The sequence below is a fragment of the Myotis daubentonii genome, chromosome 4, assembly GCF_963259705.1.
Source record: "Myotis daubentonii chromosome 4, mMyoDau2.1, whole genome shotgun sequence".
Taxonomy (NCBI): Eukaryota; Metazoa; Chordata; class Mammalia; order Chiroptera; family Vespertilionidae; genus Myotis; species Myotis daubentonii.
Window position 1 is genome coordinate 65089401 of NC_081843.1, and position 17042 is coordinate 65106442.

The window sequence follows — 17042 nt, forward strand, 5'->3', positions numbered from 1 at the left end:
CCATCTTGTTGACAGTTAACTGCCAATCTTAGTTGGCAGTTAATTTGCATATAGCCCTGATTAGCCAATGAAAAGGGTATCGTCGTACGCCAATTACCATTTTTCTCTTTTATTAGTGTTGATATGTGTGTGTGTGTGTGTGTGTATATTTTTACTATGTATATGCCCATGTACCATAATCCAAATCAAGATATAAAATATTCCCAACACCCCCAAGGCTTGCTCCTGCCCATTCTGTTTATATTCCTAAATGTAATCAGTAATCTGACCTCTATCAAAATTTGTTAATTTTGCCTGTTTTTTAACAACCTATAAATAGAAGCAAAACAAAACATCAAATAAAGTGTTTCTCTTAAATTGAAATTGAAAAATAAGTAATCTCCCTGACTAAAGGTCAACAAACTTGAGGTTATCTATTTATTTTACATTTAAAAGCATCTATATAATCACATTGACTAAATTTAAAGTGTATGACTTTATTTTTAAGTAAACATTTATAAAATAGTACACAAATTATACTAAAAATATCATGTAGTCTTTCATGCATAAATTTTTTTTCACTCACTTGTATATTGTGTGATTCATCAATAATATTGCATACAAGCAAGTCATTTTCTTTATTCACTGTTGCATTTGATAATATGAATAGAGTACCATGTATCCATTCAACTGTTGTTGAACATTTAGATTATTCTAGTCTTGGGCTATTGTGAATGAAGTTCTATAAACTTTACTGTATATAACTTTTAGTGGAAACTTTAAAAATTGAACAGCAGTTGTTAATTATAATAAATTTCAATTTTTCAATGGTTTAATGTTTAGTGGTCTTCATGTCCTACTTAAGAAATTTTTGACTATTCAAGTTATAATCTCTTAAGTTTTCCCACAAACTATTATATTTTACTGCTCACATTTAGATCCATGACTCACCTCAAATTAAATTTGGTGTATGGTGTATAGTAGAGGGGTCAAGATTTTTTTCCAATTATAAACCCAACTGAAAGTCATTATTTATTAAGGCCATTTTTACAATTGGATTTGTAGTGATACCCTTTTGTGTAAATCAGATGACAACGTATCTTCCAATTTTCTAACTCTTTGGCCTCTATTTTATTTTCAGGATGATTTCTTCAACTTTATATTCTAACTCTTGTATATTTATATTTTTAAGTTCTGTTATCATATTTTAATTTTCAAGAGTTCTTTGTTGTTCACTGATTATTCTTTTTATATTGTATACTGTTTTTAAATCAAGGATACATTATATTTTCTTATCTATAGGTCTCATATTTGTGAGTATCGATTATATTTTGTAACTCCTGAATTGGTTCAGCCTTCTCTGAGTTCTTGTTTTGGCCTGTCTTTCATGTAAGAGATTTTTTTCAAATATCTGGTGGTCATTGGCTATCCCAGAAGCTCACTCTAGGTAAGAAGGGCATATTATCGGCAGGGCTTCAATGTGTAGAATTGCTGAATAGGGACCTTAATAGTTTATTAGCTTTTAATAGTTACCTTACCTTAATAGCTTTTCTCTTGCTTCTGACAGTTTCTGCAGAGAAATCTTCCACTCTCCACCAAAGGAAATATAAACCTATGACTTCAGTAGACACCACCATGCTCATCAGTACTCACTCTCCCTAAACTGAGAGTTCTGCCTTGTCCTCCCAGAAGAATACACATCCTGAACTTGGAGTTGAGGAGGGAGTACCCTATTAGTTGTTTGGGGTGGGGAGATAGAACACATTGCCTCACTGCTTTGGGATACCAAGTTTCAGCATTCTTTGTTTCCGCCCCACCATCACTATGTCTCATGTTTCAATATGCCATTGCTGCCAAACCCAAGATCCTGTGGGCTAAATCAGACTTCTTGATTGACCCTCACCATAAAATGTGAACTGAAATTTCAGATTTTTCTAGTTTAGTTAGTGATTTGCCTTTTATCTATTTTAATTATATTTTTAAATATTATGCTGCTTCTATCTTATCTGCTATTTTCAGTCCCCTGAAACCCCATCCATTCACGTTTGCCTTATAGGATTATTACTTTTTGTATTCTTGCCATCAGTTTAAAGATGTTTGGATAGGACACTTTTTTCTACATCCATTGTCTAATTTGAATTCACTGTTGCCTCTCTCTTTAGCAAAAAAACAAATTGCATTCTAGAAGCAAAACAAAACACCAAATAAAGTGTTTCTCTTAAATTGAAATTGAAAAATAATTAATCTCCCTGACTAAAGGTCAACAAACTTTAGGTTATCTATCTATTTATTTATTTATTTATTTATTTATTCATTTATTCATTTCACATTTAAAAGCATCTATATAATCACACTGACTAAATTTAAAGTGTATGACTTTATTTTTAAATAAACATTTATAACATAGTACACAAATTATACTGAAAAATATCATCATTTTTCTGAACTTCCAATCAAATGTTTCTTTTCTAAATCTCCTTCAACTTGGGAAAATCCCCCAGCCCTAAAATTTATTTTTTAAAATAGATTATATACTATTTATTGTCATTAGAATTAAACAAACAAGTTTAGTTGGCCAGCCAATTTTCTTCTTTCATCGCTACTTTATGGTTTATCTCTCCTGAGAATGTGCCCTGAATGCAATTTTCCCTCTACAAATAGACAAGAAAATTTCTTAACACCGATGTTAAATAACGGTGACTTCAGATATCACTATCAGCTATTGGAGGTCATTTTTATTTAGATACAAATACCAAACAGTCAAATAACATAAAGCTATGTATTTGTGCAGGGCTGGTTCTGAAATGGGAGAGGAAGGCTAGTAGAGGAATCCAGCTTGGTTACTTAAAAAAAACAAAAACCTCTACTGTTTCAGAAATGTACCCCACTCTCTTCTCTCCCAATCACCTCATTATATTAACGAAAAATTAGGTCCAAAGAAATAAGTAACTTTTCTTTGATAACACAACCACTTGAACCACACACAAAAAAAGATCTCTCCTAGAATCACAGCCCCAGGTGCTAGTTCAGTTTTGTGTGTGTGTCTGTGTGTGTCCATTTATGAACTATGGACTTTTAACATCTTTTTTTATCAATTTTCCAATTGCATTGACTAGTACTCCCCAAATAATCTATCTATATAAAAGCCCAGCAACCGTTATAGAGGAACAACCAAATGACCAGAATGATCGGTGGCTATGACGTGCACTGCGGCAGCCAACCAGCCTGATCCAAGCCACGATCGCCCATCCCCACCCCCCTCTATGGCTGGCCTGGCCTCCAAACAGCCCCCAACAGGCCGATCCCGGGAAGGGCCGGCTGGGGGGAGGGGCCACGGGCAGTAGGTGGCCGGCCCCACCCCAATCATCCTCCAGCACCCCTAAATCACTGCCTGGCTCCCTGATGCATGTACATTAGTGAAAGCACAAGAAAATAATTACCAGTCCCTTCTGTGCCTGACCAGAGTCTGCAGAGGGCTCTGCTAATACTGTAGCCAAGGTATGGAATTTTCCCTCCATGGCCCACAGCCCCAGGAGACCTTCCAAGTTAGCCAAAAAGGCAACCTATGCATTAACGGGATGGTGGCCCTTTGTTGAGGAATGTAGAGAGGCTGTGTGGGGATCTTCAGGAATTGCGGTGCCTTGCAGATTAGGTGAAGTTTCAATCTCTCTTTAAAAGGGGCGGCAAAGAGGACCCACAGGCTGCCAGGAGCAACAGCGAAGGGTAGGCACATTAAAAAACAAAAAAAACTTTTAAACAAACAGACATGAAGATCATATTGGGAAACTGAGGGCAGAGCCCTGGGAAGAACACAAAAATCATTAAAGGGCCATCATCCATCTTGATATATGTTTGTAAACAACACATAAACAACTTCATCTCATGGCATGTGAAATGCAAAACAGTTCTGTTGTGGGTTTTCTTTTGGCCATCCTTAAAGTATAATTAGATCCAGCTGGGGGAAAGCTATAGCTTCCAGCATTAGGTCCCACGGCCGGTCCTGCCCAATGGGCCCCCTTCTGGGTGGGCCAGCTGGACCCCACCCATGCACGAATTCATGCACTGGGCCTCTAAGATTAAATTATAGCAGTAATTGTGAATAGCTATGTCCAATAGAAATGTTTCTTGTGCTACCATATAGTCATGATTATGGCTTTGGGGTTGAGATGCACATATTTTATTACACTATACTATATTTTACTATTCTATACTACCAATTTACTTATTTTACTAAGAATTATTTTAATCACAATTGATGATGAATTTCAGCATATATGGAGAAAGATGATTCTCCATTCACATGTTAAAATATGTTAACGGAATTTCTATATTACATAATCTTTGTGCCGAAACCGGTTTGGCTCAGTGAATAGAGTGTCAGCCTGCGGACTGAAAGGTCCCAGGTTCGATTCCAGCCAAGGGCATGTACCTGGGTTGCGGGCACATCCCCAGTAGGAGATGTGCAGGAGGCAGCTGATCGATGTTTCTCTCTCATTGATGTTTCTAACTCTCTCTCTCCCTTCCTCTCTGTAAAAAAATCAAAATATATTTTTAAAAAATAATAATCTTTGCATTCCTGCTATGGATCTTAGTTGTGTTTCAGTATATGTTTAACATATTGCTGCATTATATTTGCTAATGTTTTATGGATACTTCTATTGACATTTATTAGTCTATTATATACCTTTGTGCTATTATTGCCAGTTTTTATTATCAATGTTTTGCTCATTTTATTAAAGAATTTGAAGCTTCCCTTACTCAACTCTGGAAGATTTTAAATATCAGAGGAATTGTGTATTACTTTGAGTTTTTGAAAAATTCATTGGTAAAAATATGTTGGTGTGATATTTTGGGAGGTGGGGGTAGCCCTTTAATAGGTTCTCTCTGTTCTTATATAATTTGCCTCTGTGGCTTTTAAGTTTCTTTAGGTATACATTTTAATTTTTCTATAAAGTCATCTATGTATAGAAATATGTTGATATAGAGTAGAACAAAATAGTTTCATGATCCTCTTGATTTTCTTTGTATCTCTAATCATTTTCTCATCATTGTTCCTTATTTTCTTTTGTGATGTTTCCAATATCCTATATTGAGTTCATGTGTATATTCATTTAATTAATAAATATTTAACCTAATCTGAACTAATAATTGTTTAAATAGCTAGAATACAGTGATTAATACAAGAGGAAGAAGAGGGAAAGAGAGAGAGGCCATAATTTTTCTATTTGTGTGTGTATGTTTTTGTGTGCATAACTTGGGTAGGACAAATAATTAACGTGTTTATAGTGATTTATATATAGCTTCTAATTTTGTATAGTAAATACTCATTCATATTGACTCACATATTTGCCCTTTCAGGAGCTCTACATTCTTGATGCATATTTGTATTTCCATCTCCCAGCATTTTCCTTTACTCAAAGAAAATGCCCCCTCATATTTTTTCACTTGTGTTTTAAAAGGTTCTCCCTTTTTTTTCAGGAAATATTTAATTGCATCTTTGCCTTTGAAGGATAATTTTACTAAATCATAAAATTCTGAGTAGATAGTTATCTTCTTTCGACACTTTAGGGATGCCATTCTATTGTTTTCGGTTTCTTTCATTTCTGCTGAAAAAGCTATGCTCAGGTATTTTTCACTCCAGTGAAGATGTATGTCTTTTTTTTTCTCTTTCTCTTCTAACAATATTTTTTTTCACCTGTCTTTGCCTAAGTCAAGGTAAGATTTCAGGGTGTGCCAGTTTGATTCTCTATCTCTAGACTTAACTGTGACTAGAACTTATCACTTCAGATCCAAGAATGGGACCCTTTTTCCTTGGAAATTATATATATTATATATTATATATATATATACATATAAATATATATATATATATATATATATATATATATATATATATATAACTAGTAGCCCGGTGCACAAAAATTTGTGCACTGGGGGGGGGGGTCCCTCACTTATTAAACATTTATCGGCACAACACTGACCACATTGGTGGTGGTGGTGGTCTTGTCAGAATGTGCTATAATAGGCAGATGAAAATCTATTTAAACAGATTTGATGTAGATATTTTCAAAGATGGAAGAATTGTCCCCGTCAACTATTTTAGTTCATTCATATCTTCACTAATTGTCATCATTGCAAAGTTTTCAATCCCCATATGGATTGCTGGATATAATAGGTCATGTGCTGTCCCTGTCCTTTGTAGCCTTTACTAGTTTTCCATTTATATGTTTAAGTACCAACCTTAAAAAAATGTAAGCTTTTAACACTGCTCTTTCTGTTCCATATCCTTCCGATGAAAAGTGGAGGGGGGTTGCAGCACAGGCGAGAAATTCAGAAGGGGAATATTGAAGTAATGACTGCAGTAGGAGAAGAGGGAACCTATTTTCCTGGCCACAGGCACTGGCGCCCTGGACCACAGGGCTGGCAGCTTCTCCCGGTGGCTGCAGCCTAGGACCTTGGGCGAGTGGCTTGTCCATCTCCTGGGCTGCAGCCAGCCGCAGGCACTGACGCCTGGACCGAAGGTGGGCGGCTTCTTCTTCTGGTGGCTGCTTCTTCTTCTGTGCTTCCAAGGAGGGCAGTCAGTTATGTGTATATGTGTGTGCATGCAAACATAGGCATGTACACATGTGTATGTGGAAATCTGCTGGGCAAGTCAAAACCATAGAAGAGTTGCCCCCTATCTCTTGAATCTTCCAGAGATATCCCCCACTTTTTTATTCTATCACTAATGGAGAGTCAGTATTTTCAGCCAGCCAGCCAGTGACTTTCTCAGTGTCTATTTCTGACTTCTTCTTTCCCCGTCTGTCTTCCAACCCCTAATCATATTTTCACCTGGATGCATCATTTTTACTCCCAATATGCTGTATAGAGAAGGAGTCAGGATGCTGTCTTCCCAGGAATAGTACTCAGTAACAAACCAATTGCATTTTAGTTGGGCAATGCCCCTACCCACCCTTCAAATCCCTTCCACCATGCAGTTCTGTTTCCCTTTTTGTTTGTTGGATTGTTCTGCTGCTCCTTCTCCTCACCCCACCACCCTTGGATTGTAATGTAAAATTCTTTTACCATGTCAAGAAATTATTAAAAATACAGGTACTTCTTCTAACACCTGATGGTCGCCGATCCCCAGCCAGGAATGTTTCCGAGTAAAAATAATTTAGCAAAAATGGATTCTTTGAAAAAAAAAAAAAAAAAGGTAACAAAAAAAGAAAAAACCACATATGCGAACCTTGACAGGGAACCCAGACTTGTGAGCAACCACCTTTTCCAGCTTTTCCTGGAATCCGTGGGAAGTGAGGCGGCAGGAGTCTGGGCCAAGCTGGACTTGCCGCATCTAGTGACTTCCTAGGCCAAAGTCACCAGCTCTTTCGCTGTCCCAGCTGCGGCGCCACCCAGTATGAACGTCATGGAAAGAAAAGCAAACAGGAGTGGGTGAGGCTTTCTCTTTCTGCACCGGGGCCCTGGCGTCCCCACATGACCTCTCACCCCAGCTCTGCCCGGTGCGGGTGGGGATCAGGGCCATGCTGGGAGGCTGAGCTTCTGCGCTGCCTGCCCGTCCCGTGGGGTCAGCGTGGCGCACGGTGGCTTGGACCATCCCCGGACCTTCCCTGCAGGTAGCCTGGCCAGGTGGGTGCTATCCATCAAGTCTTCAGGGAACTCAGGGCTGACGGGCCAGGGAGCCCACGGCCGCCTGTCGTGGATGAAGGGGCTCCCGAAGCTGCCCTCGTCCCCCCAGAGGCTCCTGGGACTTGGATCCAAGGCAGCGGGGGGAGTGGGAGGCTCCGTGGGCCCCGATCTCCCGGGGACGGACGGGGCAGGCCTTGCCCTGCATTACCTGTGCCGGCTGGGGAACTAGGGGAGCCCGAGCAGGACCTCTGGCTGTGGCGGTGGCGGCTGCACTTCCGGCGGGAGCAGCCCCTGCAGTCACAGCTCCTCTAGCGGTGGCCGGAGCGGTCCTTGCTGTGGGACTTGCGTGGGAGCATATGGGCGGGGCTGGCACTGCGCCCCTGCAGGCTGCTGTCCTGGTGCGAGCGCTTCTTGTGGAACCTGTGCTCCTTGCACTGCTGCCCGTCCTCCCGGCTGCCCGTGCGACGTGACCCACTGAGCTCTTCCCGGGTGCACCTGTCCTCGCCGCCCGGTCCCCGCGGGCATGGCCCTCACCTGCGCTGGGCTTGCGATTGCACTTGTCCAGCTCCAACATGGCGTCCTTGCACGGTGTGCCCAGCTCGCAGGCAGCGGGGCAGGCCCTTGGGCTCATGGTTGTTGTCGGGGATGCAGGAGAGCACAGCTGGCACCACTTCTTGGGCGAGGCGCTGTTGGGGGCGACCTGGCACGAGGACGGCTGGTCCTGGCACAGGGGGTCCTCGACCGCATTCCTATTCATGCTCCTGGGTGGGGCCTCGGCCTCAGGCCACCGCGGGCCCTCCTTCGTGGGCTGGGGAGCAGCTGGGCGGCAGCACTCATGCAGCTGGCCGACACCGACTGCAGGATGTCCAGCATGGGCTGCAGCAGGTCGGCGGGCGCCACACCCAGCTCGTCAGGCGCCTGTGGGTTGTTCACCTTCCAGCTCAGCAGGATGCTCAGCAGGCGCTGGCGCAGCTGTCACAGCTGCCGCTCCTTACACTGCAGGCCCAGCCCACGTTCCTTCTCCTCCTTCACCGCCGCAGCTCCACCCACCTCTTCCCTGCCCCCCTCCGGCTTCTCTGATCACCAGCTGGGGTGTGGGCAAAGGCGGCACGGTTCTCTGATCCAGGGCCACCTTTGCCCTACCACCCGGCTCTTGCCTGCCACCTGGGTTTCCTATCACAGTCCTTCCCCTTTCACCTCCCATCATTGTGCCTACGTATGCAAATTAACTGCCATCTTTGTTGGCAGTTAATTTGCATATCACCCTAATTAGCCAATGGGAAGTGTAGCGGAGGTATGGTTAATTACCCTTTTTGTCTTTTATTAGATAGGATATGAAAGCCTAAGCCACCATCCGACCTTACTAATGGTAGCTATGACATGCAATGACCAGGAGGGGGCAGACACTCCAACTGGTAGTTTTGATGCACACTGACCACCAGGGGACAGATGCTCAACACAAGAGCAGCCAAGCTATGGGGACTTGGCAGCTGCGGTTCTCAGGTGATGCACCCAGAACCAGAGAGGAGGGAGCCCTATTCCAGGGTGCATTACCCAAGAACCGCCCTCTCACAATCCAAGACCTCTCGGGGGCTGTCAGAGAACCAGTTGCAGCCCGATCTCCATAAGCCAGGACAAAGGACCCACCAGTGCACAAAGCTGTGCACCGGGCCTCTAGTTATGTAATAAAAAAAACTAAAAATCTAGGAGGCAGGCAAAAATGACACATAATATACAGACTGAAGTGAGACAACAATCAACAAAGGATACAAAGAGAATAAATAAAAGTTCTAAAGTTATCATATTTGTAATTTTTTAGATATGCAGTATTACTCCTTGGGGAGTATGCCTCTCCCTAGCATAAACTTCCGATCAGTAACAGCTAGGCACAGGGCATTTTCTAACTAACTCTACATCCAAGCTGGAAGAGCTTCAGTGCTCCCACTGTGTACTCTGATCACCTTGCATTTCCCTGCTGTGTCAATTTACTGCAAGATATTATTAAGACTTATTTAATCACCTACCTAAAAAAGCACTTAATGCACAAGAAATTTCTTCCTTAGGTAAATATAGCTGGATTGGTTCTCAATATAATTTTCAGTTCTTATTTCCATGACTATCTTCTGAAATAAAGCAAATGTCTTTCCTTCAAATAAATAATGACAAATATGTCATCTATTTGAGGCTAGGCATTCATTCATTCATTCATTGAACAAACACTAACTCAAAAGAATATATGCACCCCTGTGTTCATTTCAGCATTATTTACAATAGCCAAGACTTGGAAACAGCCCATGTCCATCAGTAGTTGAGTGGGTTAAAAAGCTGTGGTACATTTACAGAATGGAGTACTATTCGAAAGTGAAAAATACTTTTGCTTTTTATTAGGTGGGATGGAAAGTATAATTGTATTATCCAGAAAATTCAAAATGACCCAAAGGCCATAATGGCCAACTTTTAGTTATAAAAGGAAAGACAATGAAGAGAAAGAGAAGAAATTTTAACCTGAATGGACTGAATATGAAAGTACATATTTATATGTATATATGTTGTACCCTAAAATGCCACAATTCCAGTAAAATGACTTTTGGACTTTAATTCTCTACAAGGATGGAAAATACTGAATTGGATATTATTCACGAAGGAACATTGTAGGAAAAGAAAAAGAAAATCTCTCACTGTGTGGTCATGAGATTACTATAAAATCTTCTTCCTGCCCTAACTGGTTTGGCTCAGTGGATAGAGCATCGGCCTGCAGACTCAAGGGTCCCAGGTTCAATTCCGGTCAAGGGCATGTACCTTGGTTGCGGACGCATCCCCAGTGGGGAGTCTGCAGGAGGCAACTGATCGATATTTCTCTCTCATTGATGTTTCTAACTCTCTATCCCTCTCCCTATCTCTCTGTAAAAAATCAATGAAATATATTTAAAAAAAAAAAAATCTTCCTCTTAACTTTGCCCCACAAACTTCTTCACTCCAGATTTCATTTGTGATTAAAGTGGATATCCACCCAGGCAGCTGAGGGGAGAGAGTGGGAATAATTCCACACATTCATGTGAGCAAAGAAGATAATTTCAACTGCCATCGCCACAAAGAAGGTGCTGGTGTAGTCTGTCATGAAGCAGCCAGATAATGAGTTCAGTGGTGAAAAGCCCTGGCAATTTTAGGATGACCTGAGGGTGAGGCATACACTCAGCAGATAATACAAAATATGTTCATCAAAGGACATTGGGATATGTCTTCTCTTTTGCTCTTTTTCTTTCCTCCTTTCTTAGTCCTCTGCCCTTCCTACTTGGGTGCCTCCACATCTCCTTTGGGCCCCTGATACAGGTTTTCACAGATTCGGTTACTTTCTGTTTTCCATTACTTACAGTTACAATGAGGCACTGGCCTTCAAATTCAGCCTTCAGAAGAAAGGCACAAAGGAATCAGCTAATCCTCCTGATGACACATGTTTGAGACAAATCAACCTTGCTATGGCTATGTTGAACCACTTCTAATAACCTAACTTCATGTGCTATTTTACTGAGAGGGAATCCTATTTTCTTTCCCTTCCTAAAGATTGCCAGGTTGTTTATTAGCATAACTCTGTAGTTTTCCTTTGCTTATAGTATTTTTGTTCATTTCTTCAACTCTTTCAAAAATCAATTTCTATTATCCCAGGAATCAAGCAGGAAAGCTGGGAGGGAAGGAAGCAGAACCTTCCACAAATATTACAAATATTACAGTTGCATAACATTCTAACAACCATTATTTCTGCTTCTACATGAAACAAGTAATTCTTTTTTAAAAAATACATTTTATTGATTTTTTACAGAGAGGAAGGGAGAGGGATAGAGAGTTAGAAACATCGATGAGAGAGAAACATCAATCAGCTGCCTTCTGCACACCTCCCACTGGGGATGTGCCCGCAACCAAGGTACATGCCCTTGACTGGAATCGAACCTGGGACCTTTTAGTCCGCAGGCCGACACTCTATCCACGGAGCCAAACCAGTCAGGGCGAAACTTGTAATTATTAATGACATTCCTTAGTGCAATATAAATATTTTTCAAATAGAAACAAAGAGGTACAATAAGTTAATCAGTTGTACCTTTAATTGATAGTTAACTGATAAATACTTTCAACAAATCCAAGTCCAATTATAGACAAAATAACCTCCCCTTAGCAAAAAACTTCCCAGAGATAATCAAATGAGAAATGCATATTTTTTCTCTGTCACAGACCCACATGGACATTCAATGTCCTCATTTGATGGACTTCTCTGTCCCAAACTACACCTGCCTATTTAAGGTAAAAGCCAGATGCACAGATACGGAAGTCTACTAGCCTGAATGCTTTAAGTTGACTAATCATTGAACATTGTCAATGGATTTTCATTCAATTTTTATTGAACGAATTTTCAACGCATATTATTCCCACTCTCCTGCCCTCATAAAATGTATCCAATGAGGCGTGTGCTAATTTTTATTGCTGTATAAAAAATTACCACAAACATAGCAACTTAAAACAACACCCATTTGTTATCTCACACATTTTGTAGCTCAGCATTCTGGATTTTGTAGCTCAGCTTAGCCAGGTCCTCTATTCAGGGTTTAACACAGCAGCAATCAAGATGTCAGCCAGAGCCACAGTCTCATCTGAGATCCTATTCCAAGCTCATGTAGTCATTGGAGAATTTATTTGCTGCTGAGTAACTCATGGTGACTTATTTCTTCAAAGCCAGTAGTGGAGAGCATTTCTAACTTCTAGATCGTTCTTAAAGGCTCATCTAATTAATTCAGGCTCACCCAGAATTATCTACCTTCTGATTGAATCAAAGTCAACTGATTCGAGAAATCATAATCACACCTGAAAAAAATCTCTTTATTTTGCTGTATAATTTAATTCAATAATGAGAGAGACATCATCATATTTACAGGTTCCATCTACACTCATGGAGAAGAATTATACAGGGCATGCCCTTCAGAGGGTAGGAATCTTAAGGTATTGTCCTAGAATTCCACCTACCATTTGGAGAAATGTTAAAAAGACTTTAATAATTTGGCAGCAGAATTTTTAGCAATCCTTTAGTATTTAATGCCATATTTCCTTATTCTAAAACTTATTAAGAATGAGTATTAATTTTATACCTATTTGTTCCATTCTTTAATTTCAACAAAATATCTCTTTTTTTCCCCCTCTCCTCCATTATTCTCTCCCTCTCACTCAAATCCTTGGTATCACTTATTTACTCTTGCTGTGATCTTGAGCTGCTAAGATTTCCTGAGAGGGCAAACACTGGTGCTTTCACAATCTGGCACCATGCCTCTGCCCTCATTAGTGAATGCAGTTGTGCATATTAAAGAAATAAATCATTCTAGCGACTACACCATGTCAGAAGTAGCTTCACTTAAATGAAATTAGAATATTAACTTGGGATTCCTGAAAAAAAAAAAAAAAGCCTCATTCCACATAAATTTGTTCTCCACACCAGTCTTCAAGCATAGTATTTATTTTCTGTTTTCCTCTTCTTTTAAAAGATATCCTTTCAGGACTGAATAAAATAAACTTGGGATGACTGGCATTCATCAGTGTGTTGCCCAAGTCTTCTCCATTCCAAATTACTTTACATATCACCTTCACATTAGTACTTCCAAACCACAGTGAAGATCTCCTCCGACCAAAAGTATCCAATGTTACATCTAACATACTCCTAACATCGATGACATCAATATCTACAAAGTGAACTTCCTGAGGAGTGATCTTGTTGTCCTGATTTTTTTAAAGCCACAGATTACAGCAAGCACAGAGTAAAGTGCTTGATATATATTCACAAAATAGAATGGAAGGATTCTACTCTTTAACCTGGCATTCAAGGCTTTCCCGTACATAATCTCCCACATATTTTCCAAATATTTTCAACTCCTGTTCTTCAGTTCCTGCATGCCTCAGTCTAGCGGGGTGTTGTTCACTTGCTTTTCATTCCTCCAGTGTGGCACTTCTACATTGGACTTATATCATCCTTAAAGGGGCATCTCAGTGCAATGCTACTTGATGTGTGGAATCTTTGGTGATCAAACTCACGCCCCATCCCACCAGTTGGAAATAATATCCTCATCTTCAACAGTTGTATTACTTTTTCTGTACCTCAGTTATGAGGGTCTTTTATGTTATTTATGTTGACATTTTAATGCTGCTACTGGATTTTAAGATTTTTAGGAGGGAGATTTGTATCTTTCACAAAGTTTGACACACACAGTAGACACAAAGTAAATGAATAGTTCTTTAAAGAATCAAAACTTTCTCATAGGCATTACAAAAATTATATTAATGCTCAAAAATTATTTCATAAAGTATCTGTCTTGACATTTTCTGTAACTTTAGAGAATTACTAAGAAAAAGATGTTATAAACCAGGGGTGGGCAAACTTTTTGACTTGAGGGCCACAATGGGTTCTTAAACTGGACCGGAGGGCCGGAACAAAAGCATGGATGGAGTGTTTGTGTGAACTAATATAAATTCAAAGTAAACACCATTACATAAAAGGGTACGGTCTTTTTTTTTTTTTTAGTTTTATTCATTTCAAACGGGCCGGATCCGGCCCGCGGGCCGTAGTTTGCCCACGGCTGTTATAAACTATTATCTTTCTTATTATCAAAACCCTTTTTGGAGTGATTAATATTTGGTAATCAAAGATGTTTTGAGTTTTATCAATGTAATTATTCTGGTGTTCTAATTAATAGTATAAATATAAATTATTAGGGGAAGCTATTTTAAGAACTGACGTATTTTTAAATATAATGTCATTTTTTATTTGGATGTGGTATTCTATATCCATTCTCATGACATATCATCCAACTAAAGTCTAAAATGAAAATAACTATATTTTAGTACCTTTGTTATTGGCAACACTATTTGCCAAAGGAATCCAAAATTACCTGAGTTTCATGTTACAATTTCTGTTTAGAATTGAAATATTTATTTTAAAGGGAAACATTTTACAAAATTTTATTAAGTTGTAATTTACATGGTGATGAGGGGGAAAGATGAAATAGAAAACTATGGAAGCTTCTATTCAGACTCCTGATGATTTCTGTTTTGACCTCCCGATAGCAAATATTTCAATTTTGTTTGCATTTTTTACTAAGGAACACTTAAACATTTAGCTTATCTAAGGTGCAATGACCTGAATAATAGAAGCAGAGAAAACTGCTAATTTCGAGATTTTAAATGGATAAACCCTGTAAATGGATTATGGAAATTTAAACATAACAAGTCAGCTTCAATAATGTAGCTAATGCACTTTCACAATTTAACTGTGAACTTTTCAAATATTGGGTCATGTTTCTAGTCAAAGTCAAGTATGAACAAGCCAAGGGTACCTAAGAAACAATTAAAAGTCTTCATAACTTTTAGGGACTTCTGGTATTTCCTCTATATTTATAATATTTTCGGCACACAAATCTAGTAGCCAAGTTTGCCCTTATTTCATTTAAATTTTGGTTAGAATCAAGCTTCCTAGTACAGAGTAAGTTTGTTAGAGGCAGGGATGTGTGCTGTGATATTCATTTCTCTTTCTATTCTTATGAGCTACACGGAGAGTAGTCAATACGTGTCCAGTGAATCAAACTGTGTAGTGCCTCGGAACCAAACTACTATTTTTCACCGTAATTACTACAGAGAACATATGGAGCGTGAACCCTGCCCTAAAAATTCTCATCTCTCTCATCATTACCTGAAAAAACATTTCATCATAGTTTGAATCCTTTACGTTAGAGGTTGGCTGAGGCCTGAAATAAAGAGTGAGAATATGACAAATGGCCACTTATTGGTCATTAACTATCATGATTAGAGCAACCTGCCTCTCAGAGTGAGGGTCAGCATTAAGAAATGAAACCATCCTTTAGAATATCCTCTTGATAGGAATGAAGCTGTTCATTATCTGATCATTAGGGTCCATGCCAAATAAAACACATCTCTCACACGACTCAAGTCCTAATTGTTCATTTAGTCATTGGCTTAAATGGGAAGCAATGAAAAAGGCAAGTGACTAAGTAACTGTACAATTTTAAATCCCTATCTAACCGCAAGATACTATTTAGTGCTAACAAAAATACCTCAAGACAAATAACTATTAAGGGCAACTCAGAGATATATGGCACCTGCCATATATGGAAACTACAGCTATTGGTTCAGTCTAAAATTGTAATAATTAATTAATTCTTGCCTCACTCTTGAAATAACAAATATCAAAGAACTAACCTCAAAGGCTTGAAAAACAATTCATTTCTCAAAACTACACAGATATAAACTAAATAATTGTTATGTTTAGAAATGATGAGTAGGGAAAGTAGTAAAACAAAGCAAATGAAGTTAGACATCCAGATGATAATGAATCTAGATATAAAATAGGAGATAAACAAAAACAACAGTCACAAATATCTTGGTGTCAGCAGCAAGATATAGCAAGATTCTTTATTAGGCATTTGAGAATTCTGAGTTCTCATTAAGTATTTACAAATCATTTTGTGACCCTTGGAAATATCAGCTAAGTCACATAAGTCTCAATTTACTCTTTAATAAAAAGTAATTGCTACCTGCCTTAACTTATTGGGTTATTGGGAGGAATTAAGAAGCTGCTTTAGAAATTCAAAACTATTTTTGGAAACATAAAAGCCAGGAGGAAATAGGGCTGACCTCACTCCTCTTCTTGGCTGAGATCCTTGAACTATTGTCAGAAGGAATAAATATATCTGTTAGGAAGAATAATATTAAAAAGAATTTTGATGTGCTCTTTGGTTCCTTGTCTTTATTTGCTTGGGTTGTATACTTGAGATAAACTAATCTGATCTCAAGAATGAATTTAGTTTCAAGGGTATACTTTTAAAACTCCCTCTTCCTCCTTAAGAGATATCTTTGGATCTAAAGAACTAAAAGGACCTGGGGGTGTCCAGGAGAGAAAAAAGAAAATCAAAGACTTAGCATTTTCTTAAGAGTTTCACCTTAAGATGATGAAAGGGAACCTTAGTCTCTAAGTTATTTTCTGGTCCAGTCCATAAAAGTAGAAATGAAGTCATAAATTCAGAGCTAAACCACATCCAGAATTTTTTTTTAAGTACATATTTGGTTCTTAGATCTCGTGAAATCTGATGGTAGGAAAAGAGGAACATGAGAATAATGGAATCTTGGTGCTGCTCTCTAGTCTTAAGACATGTCACTTATCCCAGGAACCCACAGAACATGTGACAATCCAGAGGAAAGTGAGAGTATTAGATTAACGACAAAGAGCAGGGTGTTGAGACCACTAGGTCACACAAGGCAGAGAAGGAAAGCTGTTTTAAAAAGGGAGAAGAAAAACCAAAGAGGTGGTTATATAGAAAGATGTTCTGGAATTAACTGTCATGAAAAGATACTGTTGGGCAGTTTAGAGGCAATATATGAATCATAAATTGACA